Source organism: Charadrius vociferus, unplaced genomic scaffold (assembly GCF_000708025.1).
Source record: "Charadrius vociferus isolate BGI_N301 unplaced genomic scaffold, ASM70802v2 scaffold43, whole genome shotgun sequence".
NCBI lineage: Eukaryota > Metazoa > Chordata > Aves > Charadriiformes > Charadriidae > Charadrius > Charadrius vociferus.
Genome location: NW_009648043.1, coordinates 937,804 through 955,749, shown reverse-complemented (window position 1 = coordinate 955,749; position 17,946 = coordinate 937,804).

Below are 17,946 nucleotides of genomic sequence, written 5' to 3'. Positions count from 1 at the left end.
TTTTTGCCCCAGTCTTTATCTTGACCCATGAACTTTTCATCTTATTTTTTTCCACTGTTCTGTTGGTGAGCAAGAGTGAGAGAGCAGCTGGGTGGGCATCTGGCATCTGGTCAATGTCAACTCACCACAGGAAGTCATGTTTTCAAGTTTGTCTTCCAATATTTCTGTAACTGTTGTGGTTTAACCCTGGTGGACAGCTAAGCCCCACACAGCCGCTTGCTCACTCCCCCCCCATCGCCAGTGGGATGGGGAAGACGATCAGAAAGGTAAGAGTTTAACAGGTAAAGCAAAATCCACACAAGCAAGCAAAGCAAAATAAGGAATTCATTCACTGCTTCCCACTGGCAGGCAGTTGTTCAGCCATGTCCAGGAAAGCAGGGCTCTACCATAGGTTACTTGGGAAGACAAATGCTATAACTCCAAATGTTCCACTTCCTCCTTCTTCTCCCAGCTTTTATTCAAAAGCATGGTGTTGTATGGTATGGAGTATCCCTTTGGTCAGTTGGGGGTCAGCTGTCCTGGCTCTGTCCCCTCCCAAATTTTTGTGCACCCCCAGCCTGATCGTTGGTGGAGCAGCGTGAGAAACAGAAAAGATCTTGATGCTGTGTAAGCACTGCTCAGCAATAATGAAAACTTTGGTGTGTTGTCAACAGTGTTTCGGCCACAAATCCAAAACATAGCACCATATGAGCTACTATGAAGAAAATTAACTCCATCCTCACCAAAAACAGTACAAGTGGGTATTCTGGTTTTGAAAATAGGTTCTGGCCAAAAAAAATATCATTTTTTCTGTAATTCAATACATGATGAATTTACTTTGTTTCAAATGAGTTCAAAGTATCTTTTTTAAAAACATTGTAAAAGGATAATGTTCTTGCAGTGAGTTCATCTTTAGAAAGTGTCAGAGGAAGACACACATGAAGACTTATCAGTATAATGCAAAGAATTGTGGGAACTGTGTAGTTTACTGGAAAGTGGGTTTTTAGTTTGGGTTCACCGTGCAATGCAGGGGAATCAAAGTTCAGTACCTAAAAATACAGTGTACAATGTAGCTAACCATTGTAAAATCCTGGGATATGGCTGTGTGGCTTAAGCTCCTTCCCTCAGGGATTTAGGAGCCTATCTCTGCTTTTTAATTACAAGCTCTTACCTCGAGGTACACAATCTGATCTGCCTTTCCGCAGAAAATGTACCTGACTCTTAAATTCAGTCAATAGCATGGAGTACAGTCTTCTCACATTTGGAAGACCAAGTTCAAATTACATTTATAAGTAGGGACACTGAAGCCAGGTCTCTTTCTCCTGGCAGAGAAGGGTTCAAAGTGCCTATGATTATAGCTAGGCCTTCTTGACTGTTTCCTTGGCTTTCATGGCAATTTCAGATGTGTCAGGAATAGAAGATTAGAGGGTAGGTTTAGGTCAGATATTAGGAAGATATTCTGTACTCTGAGGGTGGTGAGACACTGGAACAGGCTGCCCAGGGAAGTTGTGGATGCTCCATCCCTGGAAGTGTTCAAAGACACAAAGGATGGGGCTTTGAGCAACCTGGTCTAGTGAGAGGTGTCCCTGCCCATGGCAGGGGTGTTGGAACTAGATGATCTTTAAGGTCCCTTCCACCTCTAACCGTTCTATGATTCTGTACTCTCTTTTTTTTTTTTTTTTTCTCCCAAATGCGTTGATGGGATATAGTATAGCTTCAGTTACAGTTGCAAGCAGAATCCCTTATAATGATTGACTCTGCAGCTGGGTTTCACATGCCCTGGATAGGTTAGTTCTCACAGAGTTGCAATTAGTTTCTTTAAAGGTGATCAAGGTTTTGGGCACACAGTTATGGAAATGCAAGATGGTTTTTTGGTGCCACTGTGGTTATGACTAAATAGCTACTGTTGAATGCTCTTATGTGCTGGCACAAAGTGCTTGCTGTAGTGCTATTGTACTTGATTCTGAATTATTTCTGCCTTGGCAGTGCCCCTGTTCTATCAAAACAGGCATACATTGCACGTTACACAACACATTTTTTAAAATCAGATTTGTTCATTGACTTCAGTGAAAAGAATGGCCCAGATGATGTGGTCCTTACCTTACTTCCACAAGCACTAAACGCCTCCCCAGCACAGCTGATACCTCATTTGTAATAAATTATTGCTTTTATTCATGTTACAGTAGTACTTAAGAGCCTACAGAGAAGAGGTTCCTTCATTTCAGAGGTTATACATAGCAGAGGAGACATTCACTTCAGATTCCATAAAATCAAATCCACATTCAAATACCATATAAGAAGTATGACAAACTATCTGAATCTGAGATTTACTAAGAGTCAACCCAATTATATGTCCCCTCATTTACAGTAAGTCCCCCATCATAACATCTGACATTGGTGTGAACATTCAGACCAATTCCACAGCCAAGGTCAGGAAAAGACATAACACACAAGCATTGTGGTGGCATTAGTAGATGATCTGTTCTGTACTCATTATTGCTTTTTTTCTATATTTTTAAATAGAAATCAATACATATACACAGATAGACATTTTAAACTGGGAATATGCTTAAAGCTCTTGAATTTCATCCTGTGTTCTCTTTTCTAGGGTGCTGTAATCAACAGAGTTCTGCCATTCATTGATTATTATTCGAACAGTATGTAGTCCATGATGATATATTTCTGACATGTTGGAATTAGAAATTACACAATATAACATTGTAATTTTATCTTTGTCTTTGCCTAAGCAATAACAAAACCAGTTATTAATATTCTGGAAAAGCACAACAGTTTAAAGTTGGGCGAATAATAAAAGGGATTTAAAAGGCCAGAATTATTATAATCAATAAACAAATTCTTCATCAGTTTTATCTGATTACCTATAAATCTGGTTAATCATTTTAAAAAAATGCTTTTCAAATAAACCATCTAAATTTATAGGTGAATTATTTTCTGCCTGTGCTAGTTTGGGCTGAGATAGAGTTAATTTACTTCATAATGGCTGGTATACTGCTATGTTTTGGATTTGTGCTGGAAACAGTGTTGATAATACAGGGATGTTTTAGTTATTGCTGAGCAGTGCTTACACAGAGTCATGGCCTTTTCTGATCCTCATGCCACCTGCCAGTGAGTATGCTGGGGGTGCACAAGAGATTGGGAAGGGACAGAGATGGGACAGCTGACCCCAACTGGCTGAAGGGAAACTCCATGCCATATGATATTGTGCTCAGCATATAAACCTGTGAGAAGAAGAAGGAGTGTGGGAACGTTCAGAGCCAGGGCATTCCCTGCCCATGGCAGGGGGCTCGGAACTAGATGATCTCAAAGTCCCTTTCAACCTAAACCATTCTATGATTCTATGATTTTGTCCTCCTAAGTAACTGTTACACATGATGGAGCCCTGCTTTCACAGAGACATCTGGACACCTGCCTGCCGGTGGGTGTTGGTGAAAGTATTCCTTGTTTTACTTTGCTTGTGTGCACAGCTTTTGTTTTACTTATTAAACTGCCTTTGTCTCAACCCATGAGTTTTCTCACTTTTACTCTTCAAATTCTCTTCCCCATCCCAGTGGGGGAGAGTGAGCGAGCAGCTGTGTGGTGCATAGTTGCTGACTGGGGTTAAACTATGACACTACTGTATTGGAAACACAGTAGAGATCATTCACAACTATACACGACTCAAATGAACATTTAATGGAGATCACATGAGATCGGAAGCTTTTTTACTGCATTCTCTTGGGCATATTGATAACATGTAAGTAGTTTTAATTCCTGTAATCTGCCACAATGCATGTAGAGGGATCCTCAGTTCAGGCTTTTTTGGCAATTGAAAATTACACTTGTATTCATGGGTAAGTATTTCTTTTTCCATCCCTCCCCATGGGGTTATTGGAAGTAATAGTTAAATCTAAGAATGGGAGTCATCCATTCTAAGTTGAAGAGTTACCCCTAACAACGCATTATTTTACATGCAACATTATCTTAATTTTCTTATTCATTCTAGCAAGCAGAATAACGAGAGTAACAGAATCTTTTACTGTAGCCGTTGTAAAAAATGCTAGCTATTAAATTAATCAAGGAGAAGATAGACAACAGTTCTAAACTACAAATGGTTCAAGTGCATGGAAAATGTGAAATATGGGGGAGGGGATGCAACACTTACAAGATTTATCTGGAGTAGCTATCTGAAATATTAATGTTTATTAATTTTTATTTATTTTTCAAAATAATGGTCTTATGTAGTTTTACTGTTTGTTACAAAAATATTTGATTGTTTTACTCTTTTACACTTGTGAATCTCCATAAGTGCCATTAAAGATTTTCTGTGCATTTGATACCTCTTTTGATAGGCAATGCAATACTTAAAGCAGTGACATGTATCAGTGACCTAATACGTTTAAATTAAACCATTTAAGTGATGTTCTGTTTTTGATGTCTGTGTTGAACGTGAGAGTAAAGGAACTATTCTCAATCCCTCCTTTCTTGTTTAGCTCCAGGTTGGTTCAGCTCTTACTGTAAGACGGGCAAATATTTTATGATAAACCAGAAGTAAATGTCAGATAATGTGTTTGTGTCATGTAATCCTTCTCTATCAAGGTGTAGTTTTCTATAAGATTAAGAAGGATTCATATATCACTGCTTTCTTATCTGGTAATTCACTGATATTGCTTAGAGAACATTATTTTATCATTTCCATCACATTACTCATTGTTCAGCAGTGATATGTTTTGTAAGCCATGGATTGTATTTGAATCAAAGCGCAAAGCACATTTTCTGTTTCCATGAGATAGAAACCAAAGCCCTGGGAGCTTTCACTCTACATAAAGTCTATCTGGTGAAACAAAAAGTTTCCCTAATAATTAAATGGCAATGATTTGGCTATGAGTAAAAATAGTTGGATTTTGCAGGCAATAGTGGTAACCCTCCAGGTTGAATAATATTATGGTAGCCACAAAATGTTTATCTTTTACAGAGGCATTTAAACTTATTTAAGTAAAAAGAAATTAAGCAATTCAGTATCATTATAGCATGAACATAAATACCTTTTGATCATTTTAGGAAGGTTTTATTTTGTCTTTATATCATCTGTTGCTGTACAATGCTGAGGATAAAGAGCTAACTCAGTAAATATATGGTATGCAGTATGCAAAAGCTTCATAAGGAGAACTGAGTACACAATTTCACTGACCCTACCTGGAACTTGTGAGAGTTTCCTGGTGTATTTGTTTCAAGGGGCATGAATCCCAAATTTCTGGTTTGCTTGGGCTAATTTGTAGGGGTTTTTTTACTGAGGTCAGGTGAAACTCATAATTTATCATGGTTTCAGTTTCAAGCAGGTGAAATTTAATGGTTTAACTGAGTTTCTGTTTGAGGTTTGGTGTTCTTTTCATCCAGAGGCTCCAAATTAAACTAGGAGTTAGAAAAACATAAAATTATAGAAACAGAGAACAACACACAACCATATAGTCTCAGGAAGAAAAATCCAAATTGAACACCACTTCAACAAATTAGGTAAAAAATTGCAAGGGATAGGCAATATCACATGAAAGAACAAGAACATCTTTATTAAAAATTATAAAAGCCAAGCTTCAATACCTGTTTTATAATGGCATGATAATTTTGGACTTCTCTTTCTTCCAAAGATGACATCTCAATATACATCTAAATGACACCAAGGCAGGTAACTTAGCTCTCAGTCAATCAAATATATGCCATTGTACTCAGTGATAATACATATATGTTTAAATTAAGCCTGCACACCAATACATTGCTTGATCTACCTATTAGAGTTTTTTGAACTTGATCAAACAACTGCATCAGCTCCACATTTGTAGAGAACAGCTTCTTTCCTCCCAGCAATGCTTTTCAGCTACCAGATGTTTACAGTTAACTAATGAAGTATATGGAATACCTGAAGCATACTGATGCCACATTTTTTTGTGTGTTTTCAGTCTGTGTCTTGGTTTGCACTGAAGCTGTTGTAGTCATGTTTTGACTCTCATTGCAAACACACAAGGGGTGGGATCCAGTCTATCTAAATGCTGACAAAATTTATTTGTAGGCAACTAAAAATCCTTTTAAGTCCAGGCAGCTCTCCAATCTATTTGTCTGGCTCAGGGGCCAACAAACTCATCAAACATTAGTCATTTGTGAAAATGCTCCACAGTGTCTCTTCCAGAGACATGAGTATTTCTCTTTTACCACTAGCTCTGTTGCCAGGCAAGTTAAGGAGAACCCAGCTCATCCCAGCACTGTGAAGAAGAAGGGGCACTGTGGGGTTCTACATGTAAATTACAGAGAGAAAAAGAACGAGGGAAACTAGACTTCAAATGAGCTACCTATATAATTTATGGTGGGTGCTACTTGCTTCAGCTCAGAAAGGAAGTTAGGACAGCGAAGAATCCTAGAAAATTATGATTATGCACACCTTTACTATAAAGGATCGTCTTTCACTCCTTAAGGAGCATGGCTTTTTGTGCTTTTCAGCTAAAAGAAGTTGAGAAGATCCAGTGTTAATGGTGCTCAATATTGTTTCTGTAACTTCCTAATACACAGGGAATTCCCACTCCTGTGTGTACACAGAACTGCTTGGAAATGTTATCCGAGTATATTCTAAAGACTCAGAAACTATAATAAAGCACACTGACTTAGAGGAAAAAGAATCCCTTGAGTATAGTAAATAACAAAAAAATCTGATTTCTTGGAATGCTCTAGTGTTGGCATGACTACAGCAGTGGTAGCAAGGATATTGGCACTGGTGAAACCACAAAGAGAAAATCAGAAGGAGTTGATGTGAAATTGTTTATAGGTAGGCTAAGAGAAAGTAAAAAGCCTCTGTATAATAGAAAATGGTTCCATCTGCTTTTTTTTAAGGTGATTGAAGAATGGTTGAAGAGGTCACGAAAAAATTCAGTGGCAGTGAAAATTTTGCTTCCCTGAATTCTGCAGCACTCACCTGTGCTCACCTGTACTCAGGAATGAAGCACACTGCCCAGAAGAGAGAAATAAAAGCAGCAATCACATTTTATGTCACTTTGAAGCATGAATGTGTACTAGTCAGAGGGACAAAAAAGTCTTCAAGGACTCTACTTGTTTGCCCAAAACGCAGAAGTTGAAGGAAAGGAATATTGAGTGCTAGCTTCCTTGAAGGAGGTAAGAGTATGTCTATATTTTAGCCTGTACAAGATGCCAGCTAGAATTGGTGCAATGAAGATGTCATTCTTTCAGCATGTTTTGCTTTCCTGGATGCTAAGAACACCGACTGATGAAGAGCCTGTTGCCTTTGTGCTACTGATGCACCGTCAAAGGCAGGGTTTCTCTCATTATATATGCCTAGGAAATACACTACTAACATAATGCATATATAAGTTAACTAATGTATTAATAAGCTAGTGAATACTTACAACACATCTCTCCTGTTTAGTTTCAACAGATGGTCGCACTGGCCTTCAGAAGATATATTTAAAATAATAAAGTAGTGGTAGACTGCCTGAGTTGCTATATCAAAGGAAAAAAAAGAAATAGAAAAATATTTTGTGTGATTACATAATGTACTTCTGATAGTTGGCCAAGTACGTATATATCAGTAGAGTTCATATAATTCAACTGCTGCCTGCGTTCTGGCTAATTTTAGCACATCGGCCCATACCTCTCCTGGTAGGGCATGCAAGTGTTGTAAAGAATCCCTTTTTTTGCCGTACTTTTTGGAGGGGATAGCAAAAATCACAGATTTTGTTCCAGTGTAATGTAGGATTCACACTTTTCCTTTGTAAACCCCCTATCAGATCAAGTGTATAACAACATAAAGAGATTACAGAGTTTCTTTTCAAAAGTTCAAAGCTTCAGATAGTTGTCTTTTCTAATAGGCTAAAGCTTCACTTCAAAAAAGGTTTTAAGCACATGAGAAATCCCAGCAAAATCAGAGAGTTTATATGAGCAGGTGCAACAGAATCTTGTCAAAGATTTTAACCATGTAGGGCTCAAATTGCAATCCAGTGGTGAGTCAAAGATGCATAGTCAGAATTTAAATGCATCAGCCTGGCAAATTTGAAACCAAACACCTATGAAAGTCTTCTTTCCACAATTAACAATGTACACTAGGATAATTCTAGCAGAGGCTAATGACAGGCAAGTCCTGAGGTAAGCATTATTACCCCATTGGGTGAGAAGGTACTAATCAATGCTTTATATAGGCACAATGTGTCTGTGCACAATGTTACTGCAAAGTCTCCAACCAGGAGGAATTGAGATGTATTAGTTCTCGTATAAATAAGATGTTGCTTAATCAGCCAGTTCCAACTTCTGCTGGAAAATTCTGTTGAGCTGTATGTGTTTCTTTCTGTACAAGATGAATCCCAAGCTAGCCTACTCCACAAGTCACAGCAGAATACCTGTGCCATCTTGCATTTGTGTGTAGCTACAGCTTCCTCTGAGGTCCTAGTAGTGTTTGGGGTGTAGATGTTTGTTGAAGCATTCCATTTAGAGCACCAGCATTGAGTTAATGGAGAAAAGTTTGGAAATGAAGAGCTTAATCTTCTTCACTAGCTGCTGGTAAATTTCTTCCCCTCAAAATAGTTGCTGTATGATGGTATAGTCCAAAGTGCCATAAATGAAGGGGATATTGTCATTCAGGATGGAGGTCCTGAATTACCCAATCAGGGAATTTATTAGGAACAGGATGCTTTCACCTGGAAAAGCCTGGAACGGTTGTCTGACTTTTGTTGCTATACTATTTCTAAAGGAAAAACTGGGGACTTTTGGAGAAAAAGGAAGTGTTTAGTATTGGTCTTTGGACTGGATGAAAGACAAAGGATGTGTATTCAACCTACTGAGGCCTCAGTGTACAGACTGTTACTTCAAGGCATGGGGACTGATGTCCTAAGTATATAAATGGAAGGGTACTGTGGAAAATAGAACTGTGCTCTTAATAGGATATGGTACGGAAACCGTGAGCCTGAGAAATGGCTTAGTTAAGAGGTATCAAGAAGTTGTGGCTTCAACCGTGTCTAAGAACAGATAACAGCCCAATCAATCTAGTCTTCAATTTGCTATTACCAGTATAATATCTGATAGTCTGTGGTTTGGGAACTATATATTAGATAGCTTTTTGGGGCTGGGACTGGAAGCTAGCTCTGTATAGTCTGTGTATTAGCTCATATTGATTGCAATGCTTCCAGAAATGGGGAAAAAGTAGTAGCAACAAGACAAACTATTTAGGAAGAGCACCAGCCTCACCACTTCTGTGGTTTGTTCTCTGCGGAAGCATTTTGGCACCCATAGCTGTTAGAGGTGGAAGAGGATACATCCCTTACCTGTGTTTGTTTATGGATTTGCTGCCCGTGAATTATTTAAATCTGTTTCCAAACATGCTGATGTTGTCTGGTTTCAAAACCTCCTGTGGGAGCACATTCCAGAAATTCACTGCATTCTGGAAAGAAATATGACTTACATTCTTACATTCTGTGTAAAGAAATATTCTTTTATCTGTTTGAAATTGAAGTCCTGCTGTTTTTATCAAGCACCTCCTTTACTGAGGAATTTTGTGAATTTGGTTTGGTATTTGTCTTAGCCACTGCCACCTTGAGTTTTGTAAACTTCGATCATATCTCTTATCCCTCTGCTCTCCAAATTGAAGAGTCCCAGGCTTTTTAGTCTCTCCTTGTAAGGCAGCCACTTTATGGCTTTTAGCATTTCAGCTGATCTCTAACATTGTTATGTCCTCCTTGGCAGGCAGAAACCAGATATTCACTAATCGGGATATGGGCACTTCTCAGTTTTATATCACATCAAAATGATACATTTGTCTTGTTCTCAATATTCTTCCCAATATTTTGTTGGCTTTTTTGGCTGCCATTGCATACAGAACGGATGATTTCAGTGAACTGTTGATGAACCCAAAGTCTCTTTTCTGAATTGCAACTACTACTTCTGAGGCCACCATTGTGTAGGCACGGTTTCAATTATTTTTTCCTAGATGTATTATTACCTTATATTCATCCACAGTGAAGATTATCTGATGTTACCTTTTGCCCACTTGCTTTTCTGATTTCCTTCTGGAGTGCCTTGTTGCTGCCATCTGACAAAAATGAGCTTAGTATCATGTGCAAACTTAGAGATTTTGTTAAATCCTGCCTCAAGGAGCATCCAGTCTTATTCTGCGGTTACACTGTGCTTCACACAACAGGGAGTCTGATTCTTGGCTGGACTGCAGGCACTGTTTTAATGGTAATAAGCATTTAAGAAGATGTCTTGAAGCATGAAAGTACAGCCATAATTCTCGGTCTATATGATCTCTCTGTTCACTTACAGCACAACTTTAATGTGTTTGTGTTTCAGTCTGGCAGCTTGACTGCACCACGTGTAAACATGCCAACACTGTTTTGAAACTAGCTTGCCTGGGGACAGACAGCAATTTAGCCATGATAATTGGGGCTTTCTGTGCTCAACTGGCACCTTATGTGTGCCTTTCATAGCTGCTGCAGCTGAATCCTTTAGTACCTGGTCCTATCTAGAACAAAACTAGCTGGAAGATGCCTAGGCAAAACTGCAGAATAGACAGAACTACTGAAGAAACAAAATCTGGGTTTACAAGAATTTATTTTTGCCTGTTCTTTAACTCTGTGGAGCCTATTTTCATTCCTCAATACCATCTTGATAAGGCTTTTGAGATATACTTCATACATAATTGATAACACTGAAGGCAATGGCTACAGTGCATTATCATGGATAACCTGATATTATGTACTACATGCAGCATTGCTGTGCAAGAATACCTAGCAGTGACAGCTACAGAAGGCAAGTAGACTTTGTTTTAGATAAAAACTGCAGTTAAAAAATATAAGGGAAATGTTCCCAAAATAAAAGTTTAAATAGGTTTACCAGCACTCCACATTTAAATACCGTAAGTGACAAATTTTAAAAAGACCCAACATTTTTCTATTAAACTGTCATGACTCCCCTCATCTTTTCACAACTTAACAGTTAGTGAACAGAATACTAAAGACAACTGTGGATCATTGCTAATTCTGTTAACTGGATGATTAAAATGACAAGAACATCTGCAAACAACTGTTGCTAGTATTATTGCTGTGCCTGGAAGCTCTGCTATCGTTAAAGATATGACAGTGTTTCCATTATTAAATCTCATTTAATCCTCATTGGGTTTAAAACTGGCATTCACATTCCCGGTCCAGAAGACAGTTTTTGGACAACATTTTGAATTACGCACATTTTAGTTACAGAGAAGTGAGAGAACCAACATTTGACGTATTGTAAGACGCATTTTATGCTTTAAAAGATTTTTAATACTCCTCCTAGAATTATTCACATCATAAAATTATTATGATTACTATGCATACTTGGTTCTTCTGAATAACAGGAAAGTGTTAAGTGATGCAACCATTTGAAATGGCAAAATATGCGAAGCATGTGGACAGATTCTGCAAATATTTACACCTGTACTTAAGTTCTTAAACATGAATACACCCTCCCCCTTGGTTCAGTGGAGCCATTCAAGTGCAAAAAATTAAGTGAACGTGCAAATATGTTTTGGGTGGCCAATAAATTGCCCTGGCCCTCCTGCAGAACTTTATTCGAATCTCCCTGGAGGGCATGCTGTCTGGTAAGATGGTATTGTACGTAATTGAGGCTGATTGCACGCATTGATTAACTTCAGTTAATCCCCGATTTCACTATCTAGATAGCACAAATAATATGACTGTTTGTACGTTCATAGCCTGTGCATAGATGATACAGGATTTCAGTAGTCGTTTGTCACCCAGCAAGGCTGAATGGAAGTGAAGCAGGAGAGAAAGTCCCTGGTGGTCCCTCTGGGGTTTCCTGCCTAAGTCCCATCACCAGGGCTACAAGGAAGTTTCAGCATTGAGAAATACGCACCAGGGATACATGTAAATCCAAATTCTCCCAAAGCTAAATGTAAACCTTATATTTTCCTTCCTTTTCTAATCAGTAATTACTACATGTAATCTGAAAAGTTAGCTCTCTTGGGTTCTTGATATTCCAGCTGGTAGTTGCAGAATTGTGTAAACATAGTAATTTCTTCACAAGAAAATGTTACTGAACATTTCATAAGCTGTATCATTGTAGAAGTTCAGAAGGAAGTTGACATGTTTTATCAAACCATGGAATGCATTTAAAAATACATTTGCGCAGAGCACTTAGCTTTGAATATCTCCATTTGTGAAAAGTGATCTTGCTGAGAAGAGATTTAGTTTATGATGCTGTGTATGCCCTACAGACAGCCAATGCTGAAGCCTGTAAACAAACTGGTGTCCCTTTTTGAATTACAGATTTGTATTTAATGGCTTTTCCAGCATAAAGGCATATGAATCTTCTTTTGATACATGTCAAAACTGTCAGTTTCCCAAAGACATTTTTTGGATATATGTTGAAATACCAGGCTTCCTTTTTTCTTTGGAAAAAAAGGGCCAAGAATATTCTCATCAGTTTTACTAAGCATAATTGTGGAAATGTAGGTCATCTAAAGAAAAAGACCATATTTTCAGAGATTCCTAGCACATGAGCCAAAATAAGACTGGAAAAGAGAAAAGAAAAATAAATTTTCCATTTCATTATTGACACTATTCAATAAAACATAGTTTTTCTTAATTGTTTTCGACTAAATTGTCACATTCTGATATAAAGTATATCCTAATAAGTGACTTTTCTGACACCAATATAAATGTATGAATTATACTATAAAGCACTTTGTGTTAATAATAGAAGATATGAATCTCTGAATAGTTCAGATCTGTGTGCAATGCTGCTGCAGATTCATTTCAAAAGTGAGGATTCAAGTGAAGGACAATTTGCATCCAGTTCAAATGAAAGCTGAGTACAACTGAAATATACAGAATATATTTGAAAACTATTATTCTAGTCTCATCAACACAGTGACTTAATTCATAAGGGAGTGAAAAAATGGTTAATAGGTGGTTTTGACTTGCTAATTAATTTTTTTTTTCCTTAGTTGCATTATTCAGACAAATGACCTTCACCCTTTTCTTAAATATAGGCAGCTACAAATGTTTTCTCATAGTGAGACTGTAGGTAATCCTTCTGCTTGCTGATATCATCTAAACCTGATTTTCCTCACATAGTGAGGAATCTTGCCAAAATTGAAAAATCATATCTTGTAATAGGCAGATTATTCAAATCAAGTTTTTTTCCAGATGCAACTAGAAAACCAGTGTTCTTTGCAGCTCTAGATTTTTCACTCCCTACCTCTCTCAAGCCACATGAATTTAGAGTCACACTTAACGATGGTTGAATTGGCTCAAAGTTTCTTGTATTTTATATTTCAGTCAGTTTACCTCTTTTCCTTCATGGCATTAAACTGTATTATAATTGTGTGATTATAATCTAATAACTAATTTACTAATTTAGTGAGGAAACAGTCTAGAAGGAGAAACTGGAAGAAATTTTTGACTCCTTTTAGTCACCACCATTTTCTTCACTCTTTCTAAACATATTCCAGTACTTCCCTATACATTGTTCCTTATGCTTTGACCTTGGTTTCAGACTCTTTCACCAGACTTTATGTAACTTGAAACAGGGATTACAAGCTTAGTAAAATTTGCATGGGAAAGCAGAAACACATTGATGATTTTGAAGTCTAAGCACATAAATTACTAGGAATAATCTCTACAATGACAAAGGTCCTAGAACTTTTTTTCTAATCTGCTTTCTTATTACGAGGACACACGGTAAGTAATGTTGTGCAAACAGAATTAAGGTACTTGAAGAAATATAGATTTAAATGATCTTGTTTCATGCAAGTGGGTCACTAAGCTGCTTGGCCTTCATTTTGCCATCAGTTGGTAGTATGATATGACTGCACAACAGCTTTCCCATTTAATGCAGGAATAGGGTTTTTTTTTTGTCATTTTTCATATCATTGATGTTGGTCTTAAATGTGAGGAGCTTGGTGTGTGTCTTGGCACAATTCAGCCCTTTGTGTTGGTGGTTGTTCCTCAGTGGAGGAGAAGTAAATGACTGCTATGCTTGCTGGTGCAGAGGAGAAGGTAGGTGAGCTAGAAAAAGGTAAAATCACTCACTACACTTTGAAGAATCCAGGATAAACCTGTTGTGTGACATTCCTATACAGTCTGTGTAGCACACTGGGTTACTATCCATAAAGGATATACAGAGAAGCATCTCAATTCTGTTTCAAGCAGTTCATTTTTAAGCAAATGAAAATTTTCAGACACCTGTTTTTATGTCATGGAAACAGTCTGTTTCCTGGAAAACAGCTTTTATGAACAGACTTTGCCTATGACAACTATATGAGAAGGATGCACTGGAATATCTAGCTTGATAACTTAGTTCAATTAACAAATCTCTTACTCTAAGTTTCAGTTCATTTTAGGAAAGTCTTGTTTTATTTATATGCAATTTAAAGAGTAGGAAACATGCAAGGATACAGTTTCCAATGCGTACTTGGATTCATCAAAAAGAGTTTCAAGAGGTTAAGACAACTTTATTACAACTTTACTACATTTTGAATACGGGCATGTGTTGTAGTTTAATCCCAGCCAGCAACTAGGACCATGCAGCTGCTCATGCGGTTCTCCTCCTTCCTCCAGAACGGAAGAGTAAAAGTGAGAAAACTCGTGAGTTGAGATAAGGACAGTTTAATAAGTAAAGCAAAAGCTCCACACGCAAGCAAAGTAAAACAAGGAATACATTCATGACTTCCCACCGGCAGGCAGGTGTTCAGCCATCTCCAGGAATGGAGGACTCATCATATGTAACAGTTGGAAAGACAAAATGCCATGAATCTGAATGTTCCCCCTTTCCTTCTTCTTCCCCCAGCTTTATATACTAAGCATGACGTCATGTGGCACGGAGTATCCCTTTGGTCAGGTAGGTCAGTTGTCCTGGCTCTGTCCCCTCCCAATTTCTTAGGCACCACCAGCCTACTCGCTAGCGGGAGGCATGAGGAGCAGAAAAGGTCTTGAGTGCTTAGCAACAACCAAAAACATCAGTGTTTTCCCAACACTATTTTCATCCCAAATCCAAAACATAGCACCGTACCAACTGCTAGTAAGAAATTCAACTCTATCACAGCTGAAACCATGACATCATGCCAGAAACTGTGCTTGACATCAAATAACTTCTATGTTTGGTTGTTTTTTTTTTTATTATTATTTTGGGTTTTTTTTGTTTGTTGCTGTTTTGTTTGCCTGTTTGTTTTTAGAATCTGAAATATCCTAGTGGAAAAAATCTTAGAAAAATATGCACATTATTTCAGCGTGTGATCAGGATATATTTACCAGTGTCAAATACTGCTTTTGGGATTCTAGAGGGAAAAGTGCTTTGAAATGGCAGGCACTATTTAAACACAACAAATTGTTTTTCTTTCTAACTGCTTTCATCCACTGTGTAATTTTATACTTTTTGTGTGTGTGTGTGTGTGTGAATCTGTGTGTTAGTGCCTCCTTTATGTGAAAGTTTGTAGTTCAAGTCTGATATCTAAGCTATCAATACAAAGATCAGTACTGTATTGTCAGAAATGGCTATAGATACATACATACTCAAAGTTTATGCAATCGGTAGATGAAGTTTTATACATATAATCCTCAAGTGGAAAAACGAAAATTTCAAGTACAATATAAACATGTGAAATGTTTTATCTATAGTTGTCCTGGTTTCAGCTGGGATAGAGTCAATTGTCTTTCTAGTGGCTGCTGTGTTTCAGATTGGGTATGAAAGGAATGTTGATAATGCATATTGTTTTAGTTGTTGCCAGGTGATATTTATATTAGTCAAGGACATTTTTCAGCTTCCTATAGAAGCTGAGAAGGAGCATAGACATAATAAGCTGTCCAACAGAACATTTCATACCATAGACGTCATGCTCAGTATATAAATGGGGGTTGGCTGGGGGTGGCAATCCATGACCACTGCTTGGGACAGGTTGGGCCATCAATTTACTGAGTGGTGAGAGTGACTTGTGCTCAATTACTTTATCTTGTATAGTATTTAGTAATTATTATTATTATTGTTATTTTACTTTATTATTCTATTAACTGTCTTTATGCCAACCCATGAGTTGTTTGTTTGGTTTTTTGTTTTTTTTTTTCCCTTTCCCCTCCTTTTCTCTCTCTTCTCCCTACCCTTCTGTGGGGGGAAGGGGAAGTATTGAGTGAGCAGCTGCGTGGTCCTAGCTGCTGGCTGGGGTTAAACCATGACAATATTATGATAAACTAACACACAGAAAATATTTTCAGTTTTAAACAAATACAGAATTGTTTTTTGAAAAGCAAACAGAAAACTATTTAATACATTGTGTTACAGTATAACTGGATGATCATACTGACTCCCAATCTCAGCTAAGCAATGGTTCACAGTCTTTGAATAGGATGCTTAAAATAAGTGAAGGATGAAAGCCACGAAAAATTTTAAGCTTAAACTCGCTCTGATCTATTTAGAGAGTTAGGAGCCTGTATGTCTTTGATCTTGCTTTAATCCACTTTTCTCCAGTTGTCAGATATTAAACATCATGGGGCACATTGTGAGCTCATGTAATTTGTTATAGTGCTATTGAAAGCTAATGGAGCTGAAATGCCAGCAGAAGGTCTGCCCCTACAACACTTCCGCTAATGTACACAAATCTGTAGGTCTGAGCTATTACAAGTCTCTTTCTGAGGAATGCCTTTCTCAGACACTTTTCTGTTTGCATTTACATTTGATACATTGCATTGGAATTGAGGAAAGAGTACGGCATCTTCCTCTAATTGCAGCTACCATACAACCAAATCAAACCTGAGTTGCAATGCATCAAAAGTGAAATTCTCCTATTCCTAATCCAGCATTCATATTGCTCCAGCTAATCTCATGTAGCAAACAGAAGGATGCCAGCTTTAACTTGCAGTGAAGTTTCATAGTCTTAGCAATGGGAGTTGGGCAGCAAGTTGTAGTGAATCAGTGCCTATTACCTTACCACTGTCTTTTCATGACCTGGAGATTGCGTCACTGACTCCAGGACAAAGACAGTAGGAATACAAACCCCATTTTAAACTGGACTCACAAGGAGTCATATATGAGTTGACCTTCTGGAGGAAGTTGGTTTTGTATTGGATAATGTAACTAGGAGAGTTATTTTTTTCCTAAAGATATACTTGCTATACTATAAGAAGATGTCATTTTCTTTTATATCTCCATTACATATTTTATACTCATGAATGTTACATTAAAAGCAGCTCTGAATGAAAATAATCTGTAGGCATAATCTTTGCACCTCTTCCCTCCTGCTTTTCAGAACATTTAAGTAAGTCACAAGCCAGAAGTAGTGTGGTTTATGATCTTATCTTTAGGACCTCATCTTTAAAGTCCAGCTTCATCAATGTACAAATGCATTTTCACTTGGACAGGAGCATCGTTCCTGAACTTCATATGCGCTCCTTAATGAAAAGAAATGTTTCCATTGAGATTATAACTTGATTTGGAAATGAATTTCTGACAAGATTATAACTAGTGAATAAAAATAGAGGATTTTTTTCTTTAATGTATCTGAAAACCATTAAAACATTAATTACATAAATTTAACACCATGATTGAACAGAAGAACAGCAGCAAAGGGCTGAGTGAGCTTTTTTGGTTTGTGTCCCATGTTCATTATCTTTCAATGCATGTGATGTTTATGAAGGTGAAATAGAAAGGAAAGAACTAACCTCAAGTGTTGTGTACGTCTTGTTTCTTAGCAGCTCTCAATATTTTACAGAGAGAAAAACATCCTGATAATTAAATTGCTTCCACATCTGTGCAGTGGTGTCAGCAGGATGCTGCCATATTGCATATGTTTAACAAATTACACTTAATTTGTCTTTGTATTTGCATTATGGAAATTGCATTCATAATATTCAACAAGAAGTACCGCCATGTAACAATGAGACCAGAAAATGGAATAACAAAACTAATTTTGAATATTTGCAAGGTAAATGCATT